General features: G+C 45.4%; 1 non-coding gene across 1 annotated transcript; it reads right to left on the bottom strand.

Annotated features, from left to right (window-relative positions):
- Window positions 1–2,110: 2,110 nt before the first annotated feature.
- Trnat-cgu lies at window positions 2,111–2,184 on the bottom strand. The gene has a single exon. It is a non-coding gene; the product is annotated as a tRNA-Thr (tRNA).
- Between the last annotated feature and the right edge of the window lie 19,059 nt (window positions 2,185–21,243).

The following is a 21,243-nucleotide window of genomic DNA, read 5'->3' as shown; positions in this document are numbered from 1 at the left end:
TATTATTGTTTAAGCGCATATCCACCAACACCAAAGTGTGGATGAAATGAACCCTATGCTGTAACAGCAGAGACAGTGGCAACAGCTACTGCATCAGCAACAGCAGCAGCATCGGCAGCATTGTAAGTATATATTCCATCTTTGTAGTACTGGTGTGGTCAGCGAGTCTGTAGATGATTCCGAGAGATCAAAATCGATAACATTAACTTTCTTTTCAATTAGAATTTCGTACCGAATACTCGTCTTATTGTTTCAGTATATATCCAGTGGGCAATTGATGAAGCTGAGAGGCAACAGGAACAGCAGTGGCAGCAGCAACAGTGGTTGTAGCTGCATCATCAGCAGCAACAGCAACGACAACAGTGGCTGCAGCTGCGGCAGTAACAGCAACAGCACGGGAAGCAGCAACAGTGGCATGAGCTGCAGCAACAGCAGCAATATCATCGTTAGAAGTATAAATGTCTTTCATTGTATACGTAACGTACGAGGTGCGGCTAGAAAAAAACCGGGCTGATGCTGGAAAAAACATTTATTTACAATTATTTACAATTTCATGTTATCTCCTTCAATGTACTCTCCTCCTCGGTCTCTACACCGCTCCATACGAATTTTCAACTGTTCATAGCAATGCTGCAGATCATTTTCGGTAAGTCCATACATTACTTCCGTCGCTTTTTCTTTTACTGCTTCAACAGTCTCAAATCTAGTTCCTTTCAAAGCTGACTTGACTTTAGGGAAAAGAAAAAAGTCACGGGGGGCCAAATCAGGTGAGTAGGGTGGATGATCTAAGATGGGAATGTTGTGTTTTGCCAAAAACGTCTTCACTGACAACGCACTGTGAGCTGGGGCATTGTCTTGGTGAAGGATCCACGACTTTTTTCTCCACAAATCGTTCCGTTTTCTCCGTACTCGCTCACGTAGGGTAGCCAGGACGCTAATGTAGTAATGCTGATTCACTGTTTGTCCCTCTGGTACCCAATCAATGTGCACAATCCCTTTGATGTCAAAAACAAAACAATCATCATTGCCTTGAATTTCGATTTTGACATTCGTGCTTTTTTTTGTCGTGGAGAACCAGGAGTTTTCCAATGCATCGATTGGCGTTTAGTTTCGGGATCGTAAGTAAAAAACCACGATTCATCGCAAGTAATAACATTTTGTAAGAAGGTGGGATCACTTTCAATGTTTTCCAGGATGTCAGAACAAATCATTCTTCGGCGTTCCTTCTGTTCAATTGTGAGACACTTTGGAACCATTTTTGAACACACTTTGTTCATGTTGAAACTTTCATGAAGAATCTGCCTAACACTTTCCTTGTCAACTCCTGTTAACTCAGACACTGCTCTGATTGTTAAACGGCGATCTTGTCGAACAAGTTTTCCGATTTTTTCAATGTTTGCATCAGTTTTTGCTGACAATGGTCTGCCAGTGCGAGTGTCATCACTGGTGTCTTCGCGGCCATCTTTAAATCGTTTAAACCACTCAAACACTTGTGTTCGCGATAAACAATCATCGCCGTACACTTGTTGTAACATTACAAACGTTTCACTTGCAGATTTTCCTAGTTTGAAACAAAATTTGATGTTAACACGCTGTTCTTTCTGTACACTCAACATTTTCCGACGCACAGACAAAACGTCAACTACTTAAAACAGACGCCACGGGCAGACTGAGTGCAGGAGGCAGATGAAACTCGAGCAGTAGGCGGAGCGAGAGTCACGTGACAGGCCACGCGACTTTCAGCCTTATTGCATTCGTTTTATTGTTTCACCAGTACTAGTCCGGTTTTTTTCTAGCTACACCTCATATTGTGAACAAAGCGTCAGAGGTTGTTGTAGATGATTTAGAGGGAGCAAAATCGATAAATATTACGTTTCACTAAGAATTTCGTACTTTTGCAGTATATGTCGTATATACGTAGTTTCTTTCTAAAGAAATTTCATCGTTTGTATAATATGTTGTCTCTGGCGTTGTAATAGACGATTTCGAGAGTCGAAAGCGATAAAACCCTGCTTCTTTTTCATTTGAGTAAGAATTTAGTTACAATGAAATGAACACCCTTAGCTGCTTACAGGCGTTGACATACGTCAACAGGGACAGATGAAAAGTGTGCCCCGACCGGGACTCGAACCCGGGATCTCCTGCTTACGTGGCAGACGCTCTATCCATCTGAGCCACCGAGGACACAGAGAATAGGGCGACTGCAGGGATTTATCTCTGGCACGCCTCCCGCGAAACCCACATTCTCAACGTATTGTCCTGCACTACATTCGTAGTGCCCCCACCCATTATACTCATTACTCGCGGCGCGTTGCCGATTCCCGTAAGAGTTCGGGCACTGTTTGTGCATTCGCACAGAAGAAGAAGATGGTTAAGTGGCCGGTGAGCCTTACTATGTATATATATATATATATATATATATATATATATATATATATATATATATATATATATATAAGATGGTATCTGTTCTTTCGGACATTTCCGAATGAACAGATACCATCGGTGACCATGCAGCTCGTTAGAATGAAATTACAATGAAATGAACACCATTAGCTGCTTACAGGCGTTGATATAGTCAAGAACAGATACCATCTTAGTATATATAAGAATTTGGTATTGTTTGAGGATATATATCCATTAATTTTTTTCATCTCCATAGTACTGTGTATAGGCGATTAAATTTCTTCGTATATGTAATATGATGCATATTCTTTGTCGTTGTAGATGACTTCCTGGCATACAAAGAAGGGCGACAGGGAGGGTTGTATGTGCTCGAGATATCCAGGAACCATCGTACATCTCATGTAAGTGTGTATGTTTCAGGTGATATAGGGGAAATGAATTGATGAACCTTCCCAGCTTCAGTCGAGAGCGGAATGCCACTGTGGGTGGAGGAGATTCAGAGAAACCTTCGTCGTCGTGAGAAAATGAGGGAGATATCAAGGGGCCAGAGAAAAACAGGTAAAATATATACTCACTCTGCTTACAAATAATCAGTATTCTTTCTTTCTCTGCAGCAGTAGCGACAGCAGGCGATGTCTAGAACTTGTGCTTCTTTTTATTATTCTACAGCAGTTGTGTCAAGGGAATTGTGTCAGGGGAACAATTCCCGCAGTGCACTGTGGCTCGGGCACTGGGGGCGGCGAAGACTAGAACATCTAAACGAGGATCTGCGCGGCGTGCTTCGCCGGCAAGAGCGGCACCACTAGTCACCACGCGGGAAGCCGCCGCCGCCGCCCCCGCCATCGCCGCCGCCGCCGCCCCCGCCCCCTACCCTGACCCAGCCGCGGCCGCCATAGCATCGCTCTGGCGTCCATGGGCCGCCCTTTCTCAGGCTAGCGGGTCAGGGCTGCAGCAACCAGACTGCTCGCAGCGGCCAGATTCTGCAGCGTCTCCTCCTACTCCTCCTCCACCGTCACGTCCTCGCCCATCATATGGGGTACAGCACACACCCCTGTCCACCTCGCTAACCCCATCGACTAGTTGTAGTTCTAGAATTAGTAATAGAGAAGATCCTGTGGCTAGTGGCAGTCCCCTCTCCCAACCTTTCAATGAAGGACATCGGGTCAGTGACACCACACCGCAGTTAGAGTACTCGGTGATTGCAGACGCTCCTCAAGAGCGAATCTCGTTCACACGATCGAGAACTCAGCAGGAGGATACCGCGACCCTGTTGGTTCTTTAAAGACGTGTCTTCCTGTCATGCAAACGGAGCTCCTCAAGGCAGTCAATGATCCGCAGAATCCCGCCATTAAACGCAGTGTGGTGCTCTGTATCGAACTATTGCACCCTCCCCCTCTCCCCCCCCCCCCCGTCCCAAAGTTCTTGATTCTGATGTTGAAAAGACAACTCTTCATTATCCTTGGGGAGAAAATGGCGTGATAACGCGGAACACGTCAATCGCCAAGTGGTTTTGTAAATCCACCTTGAGTGCTATACTGACCCAGTTTTCCCAGCTAAAATACTCAGCCAGATACTACACCTGGACATCCACACACATCACTATGATCCAGTAAATGGAGGGTCTAGCTATATCATGCTCCCTAAAGATATAGCTAATAAGCATGCATGTATTAATGTCGAAAATAAGAACGATCAGGCTTGTTTTGCATGGTCAGTCCTGGCTTGCAGGAGAAACTACACAAAATACCCGCAACGCACAACTTAGTGTGGCAGATACCTTGACAGTCGTAAGTCTTGTGACAGCCAGAGCGAGAGCACCAGCAGCAGCGAGTACTGTTTGTATAAAGCGTTTACTTTGCATTTTGTTTACGACCTTCCACCAAGGAAGGGATTCTATTTGTGTTTATCTGCTCTGCATAGTAACTAACAGTTCTTGATAAAACTTTACGTAGTTTCCATGTTAGATTTCTTAGTGTTTTCTTGATCGTTTAGAACAGAAAGCGCCCTAAAACCGTCTTTTGTTTGTTTCGCGGCCGTTAGCCACTAGTCACTTGAATCAGCAGTTGTCTTGTGACAGCCAGAGCGAGAGCACCAGCAGCAGCGAGTACTGTTTGTATAAAGCGTTTATTTTGCATTTTGTTTACGACCTTCCACCAAGGAAGGGATTCTATTTGTGTTTATCTGCTCTGCATAGTAACTAACAGTTCTTGATAAAACTTTACGTAGTTTCCATGTTAGATTTCTTAGTGTTTTCTTGATCGTTTAGAACAGAAAGCGCCGTAAAACCGTCTTTTGTTTGTTTCGCGGCCGTTAGCCACTAGTCACTTGAATCAGCAGTTGTCTTGTGACAGCCAGAGCGAGAGCACCAGCAGCAGCGAGTACTGTTTGTATAAAGCGTTTATTTTGCATTTTGTTTACGACCTTCCACTAAGGAAGGGATTCTATTTGTGTTTATCTGCTCTGCATAGCAACTAACAGTTCTTGATAAAACTTTACGTAGTTTTCGTGTTAGATTTCTTAGTGTTTTCTTGATCGTTCAGAACAGAAAGCGCCCTAAAACCGTCTTTTGTTTGTTTCGCGGCCGTTAGCCACTAGTCACTTGAATCAGCAGTTGTCTTGTGACAGCCAGAGCGAGAGCACCAGCAGCAGCGAGTACTGTTTGTATAAAGCGTTTATTTTGCATTTTGTTTACGACCTTCCACCAAGGAAGGGATTCTATTTGTGTTTATCTGCTCTGCATAGTAACTAACAGTTCTTGATAAAACTTTACGTAGTTTCCATGTTAGATTTCTTAGTGTTTTCTTGATCGTTTAGAACAGAAAGCGCCCTAAAACCGTCTTTTGTTTGTTTCGCGGCCGTTAGCCACTAGTCACTTGAATCAGCAGTTGTCTTGTGACAGCCAGAGCGAGAGCACCAGCAGCAGCGAGTACTGTTTGTATAAAGCGTTTATTTTGCATTTTGTTTACGACCTTCCACTAAGGAAGGGATTCTATTTGTGTTTATCTGCTCTGCATAGCAACTAACAGTTCTTGATAAAACTTTACGTAGTTTTCGTGTTAGATTTCTTAGTGTTTTCTTGATCGTTTAGAACAGAAAGCGCCCTAAAACCGTCTTTTGTTTGTTTCGCGGCCGTTAGCCACTAGTCACTTGAATCAGCAGTTGTCTTGTGACAGCCAGAGCGAGAGCACCAGCAGCAGCGAGTACTGTTTGTATAAAGCGTTTATTTTGCATTTTGTTTACGACCTTCCACTAAGGAAGGGATTCTATTTGTGTTTATCTGCTCTGCATAGCAACTAACAGTTCTTGATAAAACTTTACGTAGTTTTCGTGTTAGATTTCTTAGTGTTTTCTTGATCGTTTAGAACAGAAAGCGCCCTAAAACCGTCTTTTGTTTGTTTCGCGGCCGTTAGCCACTAGTCACTTGAATCAGCAGTTGTCTTGTGACAGCCAGAGCGAGAGCACCAGCAGCAGCGAGTACTGTTTGTATAAAGCGTTTATTTTGCATTTTGTTTACGACCTTCCACTAAGGAAGGGATTCTATTTGTGTTTATCTGCTCTGCATAGCAACTAACAGTTCTTGATAAAACTTTACGTAGTTTTCGTGTTAAATTTCTTAGTGTTTTCTTGATCGTTTAGAACAGAAAGCGCCCTAAAACCGTCTTTTGTTTGTTTCGCGGCCGTTAGCCACTAGTCACTTGAATCAGCAGTTGTCTTGTGACAGCCAGAGCGAGAGCACCAGCAGCAGCGAGTACTGTTTGTATAAAGCGTTTACTTTGCATTTTGTTTACGACCTTCCACCAAGGAAGGGATTCTATTTGTTTTATCTGCTCTGCATAGTAACTAACAGTTCTTGATAAAACTTTACGTAGTTTTCGTGTTAGATTTCTTAGTGTTTTCTTGATCGTTTAGAACAGAAAGCGCCCTAAAACCGTCTTTTGTTTGTTTCGCGGCCGTTAGCCACTAGTCACTTGAATCAGCAGTTGTCTTGTGACAGCCAGAGCGAGAGCACCAGCAGCAGCGAGTACTGTTTGTATAAAGCGTTTTTGTACTTATTTGCTGCGCTTAGCTTTTAAATAGTTTTTCTGGGAAAACCTAGCGTAGTTTTCGCGTCTCGTATTTCAGTGAGTGTTTCTTGATTATCAGAGTAGCTCATCAGAAGATTATCTTGGGAATTTGTCACCGTATAGAGTAGGGTAAACATAGTCATGTGTTGAGACTGTGGTTGTTGTGAGCGGACGCAAGGAGAATTGGCCACTCTTCGGGGGCAGGTGGAGGCTTTGTCTGTTAGGCTCATCGAGCTCGAGGCGCAGGCGTCGGCTCGTAGTGGCGTTGGGGCAACTGTGGTGAGACCTATGCCTACTTCGGTGGCCTTGGAATCACATGGAACCCCTGATGTCGCTGCGTCTTCCGGCAGTGAGCATCTTACCGGTCAGCCATCACTCCAGGGTGAATGGCGGACAGTGGTGGGCTCGCGCGTGCCTGGCCGAAAGGCGAAGGTGGGATCTGGCCGCGTGGCAGCTGCCTTACCCCTTTCCAACAGGTACGGGGTGCTTCCTAGTGGTGATGACATCGTTTCCGAGCCACCACAGGATGCCTCGCCTGTTGGGCCAGTGGCCGATTCTCCGGCAAGGTCCCGACAGTCACAGAGGGCGGGCCTATTAGTTATAGGGAGCTCCAACGTTAGGCGGGTTATGGAGCCCCTCAGGAAAATAGCGGGTAGGTCGGGGAAGAATGCCAGTGTGCACTCGGTGTGCTTGCCGGGGGGTCTCGTCCGTAATGTGGAGGAGGCCCTTCCGGCAGCTATTGAACGCACTGGGTGTGACCGGCTGCAGATAGTAGCACATGTCGGAACAAATGACGCCTGCCGCTTGGGTTCTGAGGCCATCCTTGGTTCCTTCCGGCGGCTGGCTGATTTGGTGAAGACAACCAGCATCGCACGCGGAGTGCAAGCTGAGCTTAATATCTGCAGCATAGTGCCCAGAGTCGATCGCGGTCCTCTGGTTTGGAGCCGTGTGGAGGGTCTAAACCAGAGGCTCAGACGACTCTGCGACTATAATGGTTGCAAATTCATCGACCTCCGTTATTGGGTGGAGAACTGTAGGGCCCCCCTAGACAAGTCAGGCGTGCACTACACACCGGAAGCAGCTACTAGGGTAGCAGAGTACGTGTGGCGTGCACACGGGGGTTGTTTAGGTTAGAGGGACCCCCCCTTGGGCGAAACGATAAAATACCTGACGGCTTACCAGAGAGGACATTATCATCGTTGATAAAGAACGTCCATCCTCAGAGACCAAAAACAGGAAAAGTTAACGTAATATTGGTAAACTGCAGGAGTATCCAGGGCAAGGTTCCTGAATTAGTATCTCTTATTGAAGGAAATAGTGCGCATATAGTATTAGGAACGGAAAGTTGGTTAAAACCGGAAGTGAACAGTAACGAAATCCTAGACACAGAATGGAATATATACCGCAAGGATAGGATAAACGCCAATGGTGGAGGAGTATTTATAGCAGTAAAGAATTCAATAATATCCAGTGAAGTTATTAGCGAATGCGAATGTGAAATAATCTGGGTTAAGTTAAGTATCAAAGGTGGGTCAGATATGATAGTCGGATGCTTCTATAGACCACCTGCATCAGCAACCGTAGTAGTTGAGCGCCTCAGAGAGAACCTGCAGAACGTCGTGAAGAAGTTTCGTGATCATACTATTGTAATAGGGGGAGACTTCAATCTACCAGGTATAGAATGGGATAGTCACACAATCAGAACTGGAGTCAGGGACAGAGACTCTTGTGACATTATCCTGACTGCCTTGTCCGAGAATTACTTCGAGCAGATAGTTAGAGAACCAACTCGTGAAGCTAACGTTTTAGACCTCATAGCAACAAATAGACCGGAACTTTTCGACTCCGTGAATGTAGAAGAGGGTATCAGTGATCATAAGTCAGTGGTTGCATCAATGACTACAAGTGTAATAAGAAATGCCAAGAAAGGAAGGAAAATATATTTGCTTAACAAGAGTGATAGGGCACAAATCGCAGAATATCTGAGTGACCACCATCAAACGTTCATTTCTGAGGAAGAGGATGTGGAACAAAAATGGAAAAAATTCAGAAACATCGTCCAGTACGCCTTAGATAAGTTCGTACCGACTAAGGTCCAAAGCGAGGGGAAAGATCCACCGTGGTATAACAATCATGTACGAAAGGTACTACGGAAACAAAGAAAGCTTCATCATAGGTTTAAGAGTAGTCGAATCATAGCTGATAAGGAAAAGCTGAACGAAGCGAAAAAGAGCGTAAAGAGAGCAATGAGAGAAGCATTCAACGAATTCGAACATAAAACATTGGCAAACAATCTAAACAAGAACCCTAAAAAGTTTTGGTTATATGTAAAATCGGTAAGCGGATCTAAATCCCCTATTCACTCGTTGACCACGATGGCACCGAAACAGAGGACGACCGAAGAAAGGCAGAAATACTGAATTCAGTGTTCCGAAACTGTTTCACTGCGGAAAATCGTAACACGGTCCCTGACTTCAGCCGTCGCACGGACGCCAAAATGGAAAATATTGAAATAAACGATATCGGAATTGAAAAACAACTGCTATCACTTAGTAGCGGAAAAGCATCCGGACCAGACGAGATACCCTTAAGATTCTACAGTGATTATGCTAAAGAACTTGCCCCCTTTCTATCAGCAATTTATCGTAGATCGCTGGAAGAACGTGAAGTACCTAGCGACTGGAAGAAAGCGCAGGTCGTTCCCATTTTCAAGAAGGGTCATAAATCAGATGCGAATAATTATAGGCCTATTTCGCTTACGTCAATCTGTTGTAGAATAATGGAACATGTTTTGTGTTCTCGTATTATGACGTTCTTAGATAATACAAATCTCCTTCATCATAACCAACATGGATTCCGCAAACAGAGATCATGTGAAACTCAGCTCGCCCTATTTGCCCAAGAAATTCACAGTGCCGTAGACACTGGCGAGCAGATTGATGCCGTATTCCTGGACTTCAGGAAGGCATTTGATACGGTTCCGCACTTACGTTTAGTGAAAAAAATACGAGCTTACGGAATATCGGACCAGGTTTGTGATTGGATTCAGGATTTCCTAGAAGAAAGAACACAACATGTCATTCTTAACGGTTCAAAATCTGCAGATGTAGAGGTAATTTCGGGAGTACCGCAGGGAAGCGTGATAGGACCTTTATTGTTTACAATATACATAAATGACTTAGTTGACAACATCGGTAGCTCCGTGAGGCTATTTGCAGATGACACGGTTGTCTACAAGAAAGTAGCAACATCAGAAGACTCGTACGTACTCCAGGAGGACCTGCAGAGGATTAATGCATGGTGCGACAGCTGGCAGCTTTCCCTAAACGTAGATAAATGTAATATAATGCGCATACATAGGGGCAGAAATCCATTCCAGTACGATTATGCCATAGGTGGTAAATCATTGGAAGCGGTAACGACCGTAAAATACTTAGGAGTTACTATCCGGAGCGATCTGAAGTGGAATGATCACATAAAACAAATAGTGGGAAAAGCAGGCGCCAGGTTGAGATTCATAGGAAGAATTCTAAGAAAATGTGACTCATCGACGAAAGAAGTAGCTTACAAAACGCTTGTTCGTCCGATTCTTGAGTATTGCTCATCAGTATGGGACCCTTACCAGGTTGGATTAATAGAAGAGATAGACATGATCCAGCGAAAAGCAGCGCGATTCGTCATGGGGACATTTAGTCAGCGCGAGAGCGTTACGGAGATGCTGAACAAGCTCCAGTGGCGGACACTTCAAGAAAGGCGTTACGCAATACGGAGAGGTTTATTATCGAAATTACGAGAGAGCACATTCCGGGAAGAGATGGGCAACATATTACTACCGCCCACATATATCTCGCGTAATGATCACAACGAAAAGATCCGAGAAATTAGAGCAAATACGGAGACTTACAAGCAGTCGTTCTTCCCACGCACAATTCGTGAATGGAACAGGGAAGGGGGGATCAGATAGTGGTACAATAAGTACCCTCCGCCACACACCGTAAGGTGGCTCGCGGAGTATAGATGTAGATGTTATAACTTTGATGGTATTAAGTTCCCCGTCAAGATCCAGGACATACCTAAACTTCAGGCGCAGAATATCAGAATATTCGTTCATGTTTATGGCCTGGAGAAGAAAAGCAAGTCAGATGAGCAAGACAAGCATACTCCATTTCTCAAAATTTGCCAGTGAGTGTGAGCTGCACGTATACATGCTGTTCTTCTATGAAGGTGATAATTATCACTATGTTTGGATCAAAGACATGTCCCGACTCCTTTCCACCCAACCGAGTAATCATAATGGTAACCAGCATATTTGCTTAAGGTGTCTCAATGCCTTTTCCTCAGACAAGTTATTAGTGGTGCATCTAGTAGACTGTGCTTCCAAGGACCCAGTACGTTTTATTACGCCTATTGAGGAAATCAATTTCATAAAGTTTCAGAATGCTCACCACCAGGCGTGATGCCTGTTTGTAATGTACATCAGCTTCGAATGCCTCCTCACTCCTGTGAGGTAACCCTACAGCCTCACATATCACCTTCACAGAAAGACACATACCATATCCAGCACCATACCAAATTGTATCATGCTATGATTCCAGTCTTAACCACTACAGATCTTAAGTCGGGGATAATCCTGCGGTTTAGCTGCTCACTGAGCTCAAAAATCTTTCATGGGAGGTTGATAAGCTTTACAGTGGCAACGTTCCCATGACCAAATCGAAGGATAATGAAAATTTGTATAATAACGCAGTTGATTGTCATATTTGTGGGCTGCCGCTAGACAGAAAAACGGAAACTCCTCGTAGGGACCACAGTCATCTTACGGGGACGTTCCATGGAGCAGCTCACAAAGCGCGCAATTTGAAGTACCAGTTACCAAGACACATACCCGTTTTCTTTCATAATTGAAGCGGGTATGACGCTCACTTTCTAGCTGAGCACTTGGCTGATTTTGGTTGGGAGAAAAATCAGGTCAGTGCCCTACCTGAGAGCGTCGAGAAATACATTTCATTCTCCAAATGAATGACGCCAAGAATTATGCTCTTCTTCCTTGATACGCTACGTTTTATGCAGGCGCCACTCCAGAAACTCATTGAAACTCTACCTCGGGAGGAAATGCATATCACTCGAGTTGCATTCCCCAATGAGGAAAAGTTTCAACTTGTGACTAGGAAGGGGGTTTTCCCGTATGAGTATGTGGATAGTATGGCGAAACTCAACGAAACCAAGCTACCCGACATAACTGCATTCTCCAGCAACCTAACAGGCGATGCCATAATGGATGCAGAGTATAATCATGCCGTGAATGTCTGGCGGAAATTAAGTATTTCCACTTTGGGAGAGTACGCATGGCCTTACATGGACACAGACGCGCGCTTGCTTTTTTTTATTTTTTTTATTTGGCCTTTGAGTGTGTACTCAATTTAGCCATTGGCAACACATAGTGACAATGTACACATAATTGAATAAACAAATACAGAAATGCATATTTAAAAGAATAAAAAGCTTAACTGTTACAGTTTTGTACATAATGTTTTAAAAATTGAATTGAATTGGAAAATAATTAAAAGTATCTTGGCTTACAATTCACACCAGTTCTGAAATATCTTCATCAGCAAAACATATTTATAATTTATGTACACCATTAAAACCCACAGATTGTAACCAGTACTCTTGATGAAGTTAACTATCACTTTATATAGACGAACGTCTTTAGTACACAAAAGAGAAGAAGCTGATTGAGGAAGATGGTAGCCCATACTCAGCAGTGTCTTCAGAAAGACCAACCGTTCACTGTCAAATTTGGGGCACATAAATAAGATGTGGTTGACATCAGCTTCCGACTTAGGATCACACTCACATGCTGGTGAGGTGTAAACGTTGATCCGATGTAGATGTTGTGGGAAAGAGGCATGATTGAAGCGGAGTCTTATGATGGTAGAAACCGCGGATCGGTCCAGATGTGTCCTCATGAACCACGGCTGTGAAGGAATCCGAGGTTGTAGCACTACGTAATAACCGCCTTTTGTCTGTTGAGAAACGTTCCACATTTCCTGCCACTGTTGTCTTGCGTGATCCTTGACTTCACGTTAGTAGTCTGTATAAGGAAGGTGCAGATCCAGGACGTTGCCTAAGGTTGCCGCTTGTTTGGCTAATGCATCAACTTCATCATTATAGAGGATACCAGAGTGGGAAGGTACCCACAACAAATGGATCGTCCGGCCCGTGCGTGTGCTGCGAATATATTCAGATATCACATCCAAGATATAACTGTTGGTTGTTTTGTTCCATCGACTGTACTGAATGTTTTTAAGAACGCTTTGCGAGTCAGATACTATCAATATCTTGGGGAAGGAAGTGCTAGAGATAAACTTAAGTGCTTCCAAAACTGCCGCTGTCTCCGCCGTAAAAATAGAAGTGCTCGTAGGCAGTTTGAAGGTTTTGCGGATCTGGATCTGAGGGCAGGAAAAAGCGCATCCTGTACACTCTTCTTGCGGAATTTTGGAGCCATCGGTATATACACAGAGAAAACCGGCCATTGTGCTTGAACGAGACGTTTGAAGCCAACGTTGACATTAGTACTGTCCAGCCAGGTCGTACTTAAATAATGGACTGGGACCTGGGAGCAGAGCATTTGAAAATCATATTCAAAAACAGGTAGATGCGCTGAACGCCGTATAGAATGTATGACAGGTGACCAAGTGTCAAAGCTGGCACAAACGGCTGGCACTTTATTCCTTCTGTGGGATGCAATCCACAGTCGATAAATGCAGTCTCTACTTTGATAGACGGAACTGTCCATAACGGCCATACCTTGAATGTAGAATTTGTCCGATAACATTTGGCGCCTAATGCTCAAGGGCATCTCCCCTGCTTCTATTAAAAGGGCGTTGGTAGGCGTCGATCGCATGGCTCCAAGACAGGTACGAATGGCTCTATATTGAAGAGTATCTAATTTGGAGAGATGAATCATTGACGCACTGTGGTAGAATTGACAGCCATAGTCTAATCGAGATCGAATTATCCCTCGGTACCTGGTGAGTAAAACACTCTGGTGCGCTCCCCACCAGACACGAGTGAGTGATCTGATTACATTTAAACCTTCTTATCACTTGGTAACGGTGGATCGGATGTGGGGCGCCCAGCTTAACCGAGAGTCAAAAATCATCCCCAGAAATCGAGCGTGAGATTTTATTTGGAAGGTGTACTTGCCACAGGTAATGTGATCTACAGTGCGAGCTGTCGTCGACTTGGAGAAGGGAACGACTGCTGATTTCTCAGCCGAGATCTCCAGCCCATTGATAGAGAGCCACTCATCGATGTGTACGATGGTTGTGGTTAATGCCGTTTTGGCCTGGAGATATGAAGCAGCAGTGGAATAAACACACATATCATCAGCATACTGTAGGATTTTTGTGGGGGGAGTAATTATGCATTCTAGGTCGTGCGTATATATACAGGAGAGGACTTAAAACTGCACCTTGCGGCAAGCCCTGGGAGACATGAAAAGGTCCGATCATGGTACCTTTGAAACGGACGTAGATCGTTCTTTGAGTAATCAGGGTACTGATACCGTAGATCATCCGTGAAGGAATTCCGAATCCTGCCAGCTTGTCCAAGAGTATCGGTATTTGTACGTGATCATATGCACCCTTAACGTTAAGAAAAGCTGCCACTACTGTCTCTTTCGTTTGAAGGGCTGACGTGATATCCATATTAAGCAAAAACAAGTTATCCATGGTCCCTTTGCCTTTTCTGAAGCCGTATTGACTCCGAGGCAACAAATTACTTTTTTCAAGCCACCATTCTAGCCTCCATTTGACCATTCGTTCCAGTGTTTTTGCAACACACGACGACAATGCAATAGGTCTATAATTAGTACCGACATTTGGATCTTTACCACTTTTGAGAATTGGAATTATTATTTGCGTCTTCCATGTTGATATGAGGTCTGTCTTCATCCAGTACTGATTAAAAATGTTCAAGAGAAAGTCTTTCGCTTCTATAGGCAGGTGTGCAAGCATAGAGTAGTGTATATGATCAATGTCAGGGCAACTGTCGCTCGATACTTTAATAGCTTCGTTGAGTTCTTCTTTAGAGAAAGGACGAAGGAGAACATGATAGCGGTCTTCTTCAGCAGGGAACCGATGGTTTAAAAATGGCACCGTGGGAGGAGCGATTGTAGCTATGATTTCCTCTAACCAGGCCGTGGTAGCAGGAGGGGAGGAAGACAGTCTTCTTGTTCTAAAAGCTTTAATTTTATGCCAGATGCTTGCCATACTGGTTTCATTATTTAGGGACAGGCAAAATTATTTCCAACTGTCCTTCTTGGTTTTCTTCAGGAATTTGTTAACTCGCGCATTCACTTTTTGCACAGCCAAGAAGTTGCCCAATGAAGGATTCTGACGATAGGTTTTCAAGGCGAGCCGTCGCTTCGCAACTTCCCGAGAGCATTCAGAATTCCACCAAGGAGGAGAACGGTGCTTCATTACTGTAAACTCTTTTTTCTTAGGGATGCAGATGCCAGCTGCGACGTTCATAGCATTGAGTAAAACTGGGTATGCATCTTCGTCCCGTAAGTCACGTCTCGTATTTGCGAGTGCCCGCCGAACCGTTTCCTTATAAGAGGCCCAATTGGCTTCCTTGATGTTCCACGTACTATTAGAGTAACAGATGTGCGTAGTATCGACGTTGACGTTAATGTGAAACTCTACTGGGAGATGATCGGATCCCATTGAATCCTTTTTAACGCATCAATTAGATATTTCAGTAAAGCAGGGGGTGCAAAGAGTTACATCAACTGCGGAGGGTCTACGAAGAGGTGAAGTTATCATAGTAGGAGAGCCATCGTTGACTATCACTAGGTTATTATCTTCGATAACGCTTATCAAGGTCCTGCCGTTCCTGTCTGTCACGTCTCCTCCCCACGCTACATGGTGGGCATTCACGTCTCCAGCTACGATAAAGGGAGGACGAAGCTGACTTATTAATTGCCTCCAGTCATCTTCTACGATACTGTTGTCGGGAGCGTTATACAACGAGACAACTGTAAAGATTTTGTGGGCAGTTCGTATCTCCACAGCAACTAATTCGAGGTTGGTGACAGGTACGTGTAACGGGTGTGGTCGATGCGGCAGCGAAGTTTTTACCAGTATAGCTACGCCGCCCCACCCATCGAGACGGTCTTCCCGTACAATAGAATAATTTTGAAAGCGAACAGTTCGTTCGAATTTGAACCAAGTTTCACATAACAGAACGATATCAGGCTGACTTACGAACAGTTCTCGTTGCAAGCTTTCTCTATTAGAATTAGCCGATCTCGCATTCCACTGCAATACTTTTAAAGCCGCCATAATTTAGGGAGAGAGAGATTGAAATATGCCCGTAACGAGGTGACGGATATCGGAATTGTTCATAGCACTATTTTGTCTCATGTTTTGCATGACAATATCAATCACATATATTATCTTATCTATAAGTTCAGCATGACCTTGAGACTGTCGTTGATTCGGCGCTTGTGGGGTTGCTATCTGTGGGCAGCAGGCTGGTATGGATTTTGGCTGATAGGAGTGAATGAATGTTGCATGGGATGTAACAGGCTGCGGTACTGAGACCACTCACGAACGTTACTTTGGTTGTTTACTTGCGCCTGCCGCCGGGAAGGCCGGTAAGCGACGTGTGTCAGCTGGGGCACAGTTGCACATTGTGTTGCGTCCCCACTTCCGCGTTGTTGACTGCATGCTTGCGGCGGGCAGCGGCGGGAAGAGTTGTGGGTTTTAAAAGTCCGGAGAGCTCAAATTTGTTGGAGCAGGAATGATCGGAGCCGGCAAGTGATGTCGTTGAACCCCGGTGACGGATGCATAGGTTGGCATACGAGCAATAGACAGCGCATCCCTGAAGTCAATGTTGTTGAACGTAGCTAATTCTTGAGCTCGTCGCCGTATATGGTATTCCGGGCAGGAACGGTCCGTGGATGCGTGTTGTCCCCCGCAATCAGCGCAAATAGTGATAGGTGAGACACAGGATTCAACATTATGTGGACCGCTACATTTAATGCATCTCATCTGAGATCGACATTGTTTGCCGATGTGCCCGTAACGAAGGCTCTGAGCACTATGGGACTTAACATCTATGGTCATCAGTCCCCTAGAACTTAGAACTACTTAAACCTAACTAACCTAAGGACAGCACACAACACCCAGCCATCACGAGGCAGAGAAAATCCCTGACCCCGCCGGGAATCGAACCCGGGAACCCGGGCGTGGGAAGCGAGAACGCTACCCGTAACGAAGACAATTAAAGCACTGCCTGACAGTTGGTACATAAAGGTCGACGGGACATCTTGTTCCGTGAATAGACACGGCTTCCGGTAAGGTTTGAGAGTCGAAGGTTAACAAACAGGTCTGCAATTGAACGATTTGGTCCTTACCATATCTCTTCGTAAACCTCCGAAAGCCTACAACAGGGAAGGGAGATTGTACGATTTCCAAAATCTCCGCTTCTTCAAGGTTGGTGTCTACTTTCCTGATTACTCCCAGCTTATGGACAACAAAGGAAGGAATGTAAGCTCCTATATTTTTTTACTTTAATACCTCACTGGTAACTAGGAAATTAGCCTTGTCTGGGGTTTTCAGTTCCACCTTAACTTTTGTTTTTCCTGCTGAAGAGATGTTAAGTATAGAATTCTTCACTTCTGACAAGGAAATATGCAATAATTTCCCTAGTGCCATAGGGTGCAAGCGGCCGAAGTGTTTGTCCAAACAGTCCATGTAAACTACGAATGGTCCCCTGTCTGTACGTTTGTAAAAGTTGAGAGACCTCGGAGTAGGTGCAGGTCCCACAGGAGGGGTGTTAGTTGCAACATGTTGGTTAGGAGTGAGCCCAGAAGCAGTTGCTACAGGGGGTCAGCTACATTAGAAACGTCAGTTACAGGTAATAGTTGATTAGCGTCTGCTATGAAGGTTTTGGAATTTCTTAAATCCAGACTGACCTCACTTTGCCGCTTGTTTCTCGTAGCGGAGAAGCTGGAGGAATCCTGTTCCGATAAATCCATATGCTCTTCTGCCAGCTGTATCCCAGATTCTCCCCGAACAGCTGCTATCGAGTGGCTGATCACAGCCGTCGTGTTGTCCAATGTACACTCCTGGAAATTGAAATAAGAACACCGTGAATTCATTGTCCCAGGAAGGGGAAACTTTATTGACACATTCCTGGGGTCAGATACATCACATGATCACACTGACAGAACCACAGGCACATAGACACAGGCAACAGAGCATGCACAATGTCGGCACTAGTACAGCGTATATCCACCTTTCGCAGCAATGCAGGCTGCTATTCTCCCATGGAGACGATCGTAGAGATGCTGGATGTAGTCCTGTGGAACGGCTTGCCATGCCATTTCCACCTGGCGCCTCAGTTGGACCAGCGTTCGTGCTGGACGTGCAGACCGCGTGAGACGACGCTTCATCCAGTCCCAAACATGCTCAATGGGGGACAGATCCGGAGATCTTGCTGGCCAGGGTAGTTGACTTACACCTTCTAGAGCACGTTGGGTGGCACGGGATACATGCGGACGTGCATTGTCCTGTTGGAACAGCAAGTTCCCTTGCCGGTCTAGGAATGGTAGAACGATGGGTTCGATGACGGTTTGGATGTACCGTGCACTATTCAGTGTCCCCTCGACGATCACCAGTGGTGTACGGCCAGTGTAGGAGATCGCTCCCCACACCATGATGCCGGGTGTTGGCCCTGTGTGCCTCGGTCGTATTCAGTCCTGATTGTGGTGCTCACCTGCACGGCGCCAAACACGCATACGACCATCATTGGCACCAAGGCAGAAGCGACTCTCATCGCTGAAGACGACACGTCTCCATTCGTCCCTCCATTCACGCCTGTCGCGACACCACTGGAGGCGGGCTGCACGATGTTGGGGCGTGAGCGGAAGACGGCCTAACGGTGTGCAGGACCGTAGCCCAGCTTCATGGAGACGGTTGCGAATGGTCCTCACCGATACCCCAGGAGCAACAGTGTCCCTAATTTGCTGGGAAGTGGCGGTGCGGTCCCCTACGGCACTGCGTAGGATCCTACGGTCTTGGCGTGCATCCGTGCGTGGTTGCGGTCCGGTCCCAGGTCGACGGGCACGTGCACCTTCCACCGACCACTGGCGACAACATCGATGTACTGTGGAGACCTCACGCCCCACGTGTTGAGCAATTCGGCGGTACGTCCACCCGGCCTCCCGCATGCCCACTATATGCCCTCGCTCAAAGTCCGTCAACTGCACATACGGTTCACGTCCACGCTGTCGCGGCATGCTACCAGTGTTAAAGACTGCGATGGAGCTCCGTATGCCACGGCAAACTGGCTGACACTGACGGCGGCGGTGCACAAATGCTGCGCAGCTAGCGCCATTCGACGGCCAACACCGCAGTTCCTGGTGTGTCCGCTGTGCCGTGCGTGTGATGGTTGCTTGTACAGCCCTCTCGCAGTGTCCGGAGCAAGTATGGTGGGTCTGACACACCGGTGTCAATGTGTTCTTTTTTCCATTTCCAGGAGTCTAGTTCCTGGAGGAGCTGGTAAGGCTGCTGCATCTGGATGTAGCCGCTGGGTAGGTGCTTGTTGTTGATGTTGTACCATAGGGGCGTCGAATTCACCACCCCCTTCTCCATACACCTCACCATAAATGGCGTGGCTTGCCGTCACCGATAGTAATGTCAGGTGTTAATGTGCTTGTCAGCACGCGGCCGGCCGCAGCGAGCACGTAAACAAGGCCCGTCCGCGCAGCTCGCCCACCGAAGCACGACTTGGCGCTGCTCAGGGATGCGTTGACTCCGCAAAAACACACGGCAACACTAATTTGTAGGTGAACAGACACTAAATTATCTATATTTTTCAATATTTCTGGAGAACCACACGAAAACTGATGGTTGTTGACGTTGCTAACCAGAGATGGTCGCGCGCTTGCTTTCGGACGTTTTCAAGAAATTCTGGAGTCTGTGCATGACCACATATTCTTTGCATCCCACTTTTTATAACACGGCACCAGGGTTGTCTTAGGACGCAATGCTCAAGAAAACGAAGTGCCGCATTGAATTATTGACCGATGTTGACATGCTTCTTTTCTTTGAGCGAGGGATCTGTGAGGGATTTTCCCAATGTGTCCACAAGCACACGAAGGCAAATAACCCATGGATGGGTGACAGGTTCGATGCATCTCTTGATTCGAGTTAAATAATGTACTTGGATGTTAATAACTTATACGAGCACAGCATGCAGCAGTCACAGTCGATTGGTAAGTTTCAATGGTTGCTCGAAGACGAATGCAAGGGATTAGGTGGAAAATCATGGGGGGTATGGCAGCTGATTCTGATGTATGGTATGTGGTGGAGGTTGAACTCACATACCCTATTAGTTTGCGTGATGTGCACGTCGTTTTGCCACTATGTCCAGAGCAACTAGTTCTGCGAGGCAGCTCCACACCAAAACTGATGACAATGCTGGGGGACAAGTGGACACACATTAGTCATCATCGTAATCGCCAGCAGTGTCTCAGCTTGGATATGGAGCTGGTTAGAATCACCTGGGCTATTTCCTTCAATCAGTCCCCCTGGTTGAAGGATTATACTGATTTGAATATGAGGAAGAGAGCTTCCACGACGTGTGACTTTGAGAAAGATTTTTATAAATTAATGAATAATTCAATTTTCGGTAAAACAATGGAGAATTTGACGGAACGACGTGAAATTTTGATTAGAACCGAATATGATGGGCGTTATGGCGAAAGAAAATGCATTGCCAGGCCAAATTTTAAGCGGCTCACCATATTCAATAAGAACTTTGTTACTGTGGAGATGGTGAAGACTGCAGTAGAGTTTATTAAACCTATTTATGTGGGGATGTTGATACTAGACCTGTCCAAACTCCAAATGCACCGCTTTCATTGTGAGTTTGCGAAAACTTATTTTGCAGAGCCTAAATTACTTTATATGGATACAGATAGCTTCATCTGTTGGGTGAAGAACTGTGATCCATATGAAGTAGAAGGTTATCGGTCTTATGAAGGACGAGGCGAATGGATTGCCAATTGTGGAGTTTGTAGGCCTACATTCAAAAATGTATGCGTATCTCACAATGGAAGGTGCCACGCAGAGGCTGGCTAATGGTGTGCGTCGCATGGCATCGAGAGCCCTCTCTATCGAAGGCTATTTGCGGTGCCTTTGCAGTGGTGTTCACGGTGCTGCACCACAGCCGCCGCATATGGTACAGCAGACCAGTATTTGATTGAGAAGACATGAGGTATACACTGTGCTGCAGTCTAAAATCGGTCTACCACCTAATGACGATAAAAGGGTCCTTTGGATGACAGGATTGAAACTCTCACCTCTCCCCTCTCCCGTACCCACACTACTCACTTGTCGCGAGAGAAGGGGTAGTGGACTCTGAATGAGTGAGTGTGTGTGTGTGTGTGTGTGTGTGTGTGTGTGTGTGTGTGTGTGTGTGTGTGTGTGTGTGTGTGTGTGTGTGATTTAAATATTTATGTTTATTATGTACATGTACATGTACATACAAATAGAGAATGTGTGGAAGGAAAAGGATAAAAAAAGTATATATATGCACACCACGTGTGTGAAAGGAGGAAAAACATTTAAAAAAAAAGAAGCATAAACGAAAAAAGAGAGCATAAACAGAAAAAAATATTTGTATATTGATTTAATTGTTCATACGCGATGTATGTATAGCCTGTAAATATATATACGCTCCATGTGAGTCTTGT

This window comes from Schistocerca piceifrons, chromosome 4, assembly GCF_021461385.2.
Source record: "Schistocerca piceifrons isolate TAMUIC-IGC-003096 chromosome 4, iqSchPice1.1, whole genome shotgun sequence".
Lineage (NCBI taxonomy): Eukaryota > Metazoa > Arthropoda > Insecta > Orthoptera > Acrididae > Schistocerca > Schistocerca piceifrons.
This window is presented reverse-complemented; position numbering and strand designations above follow the sequence as displayed.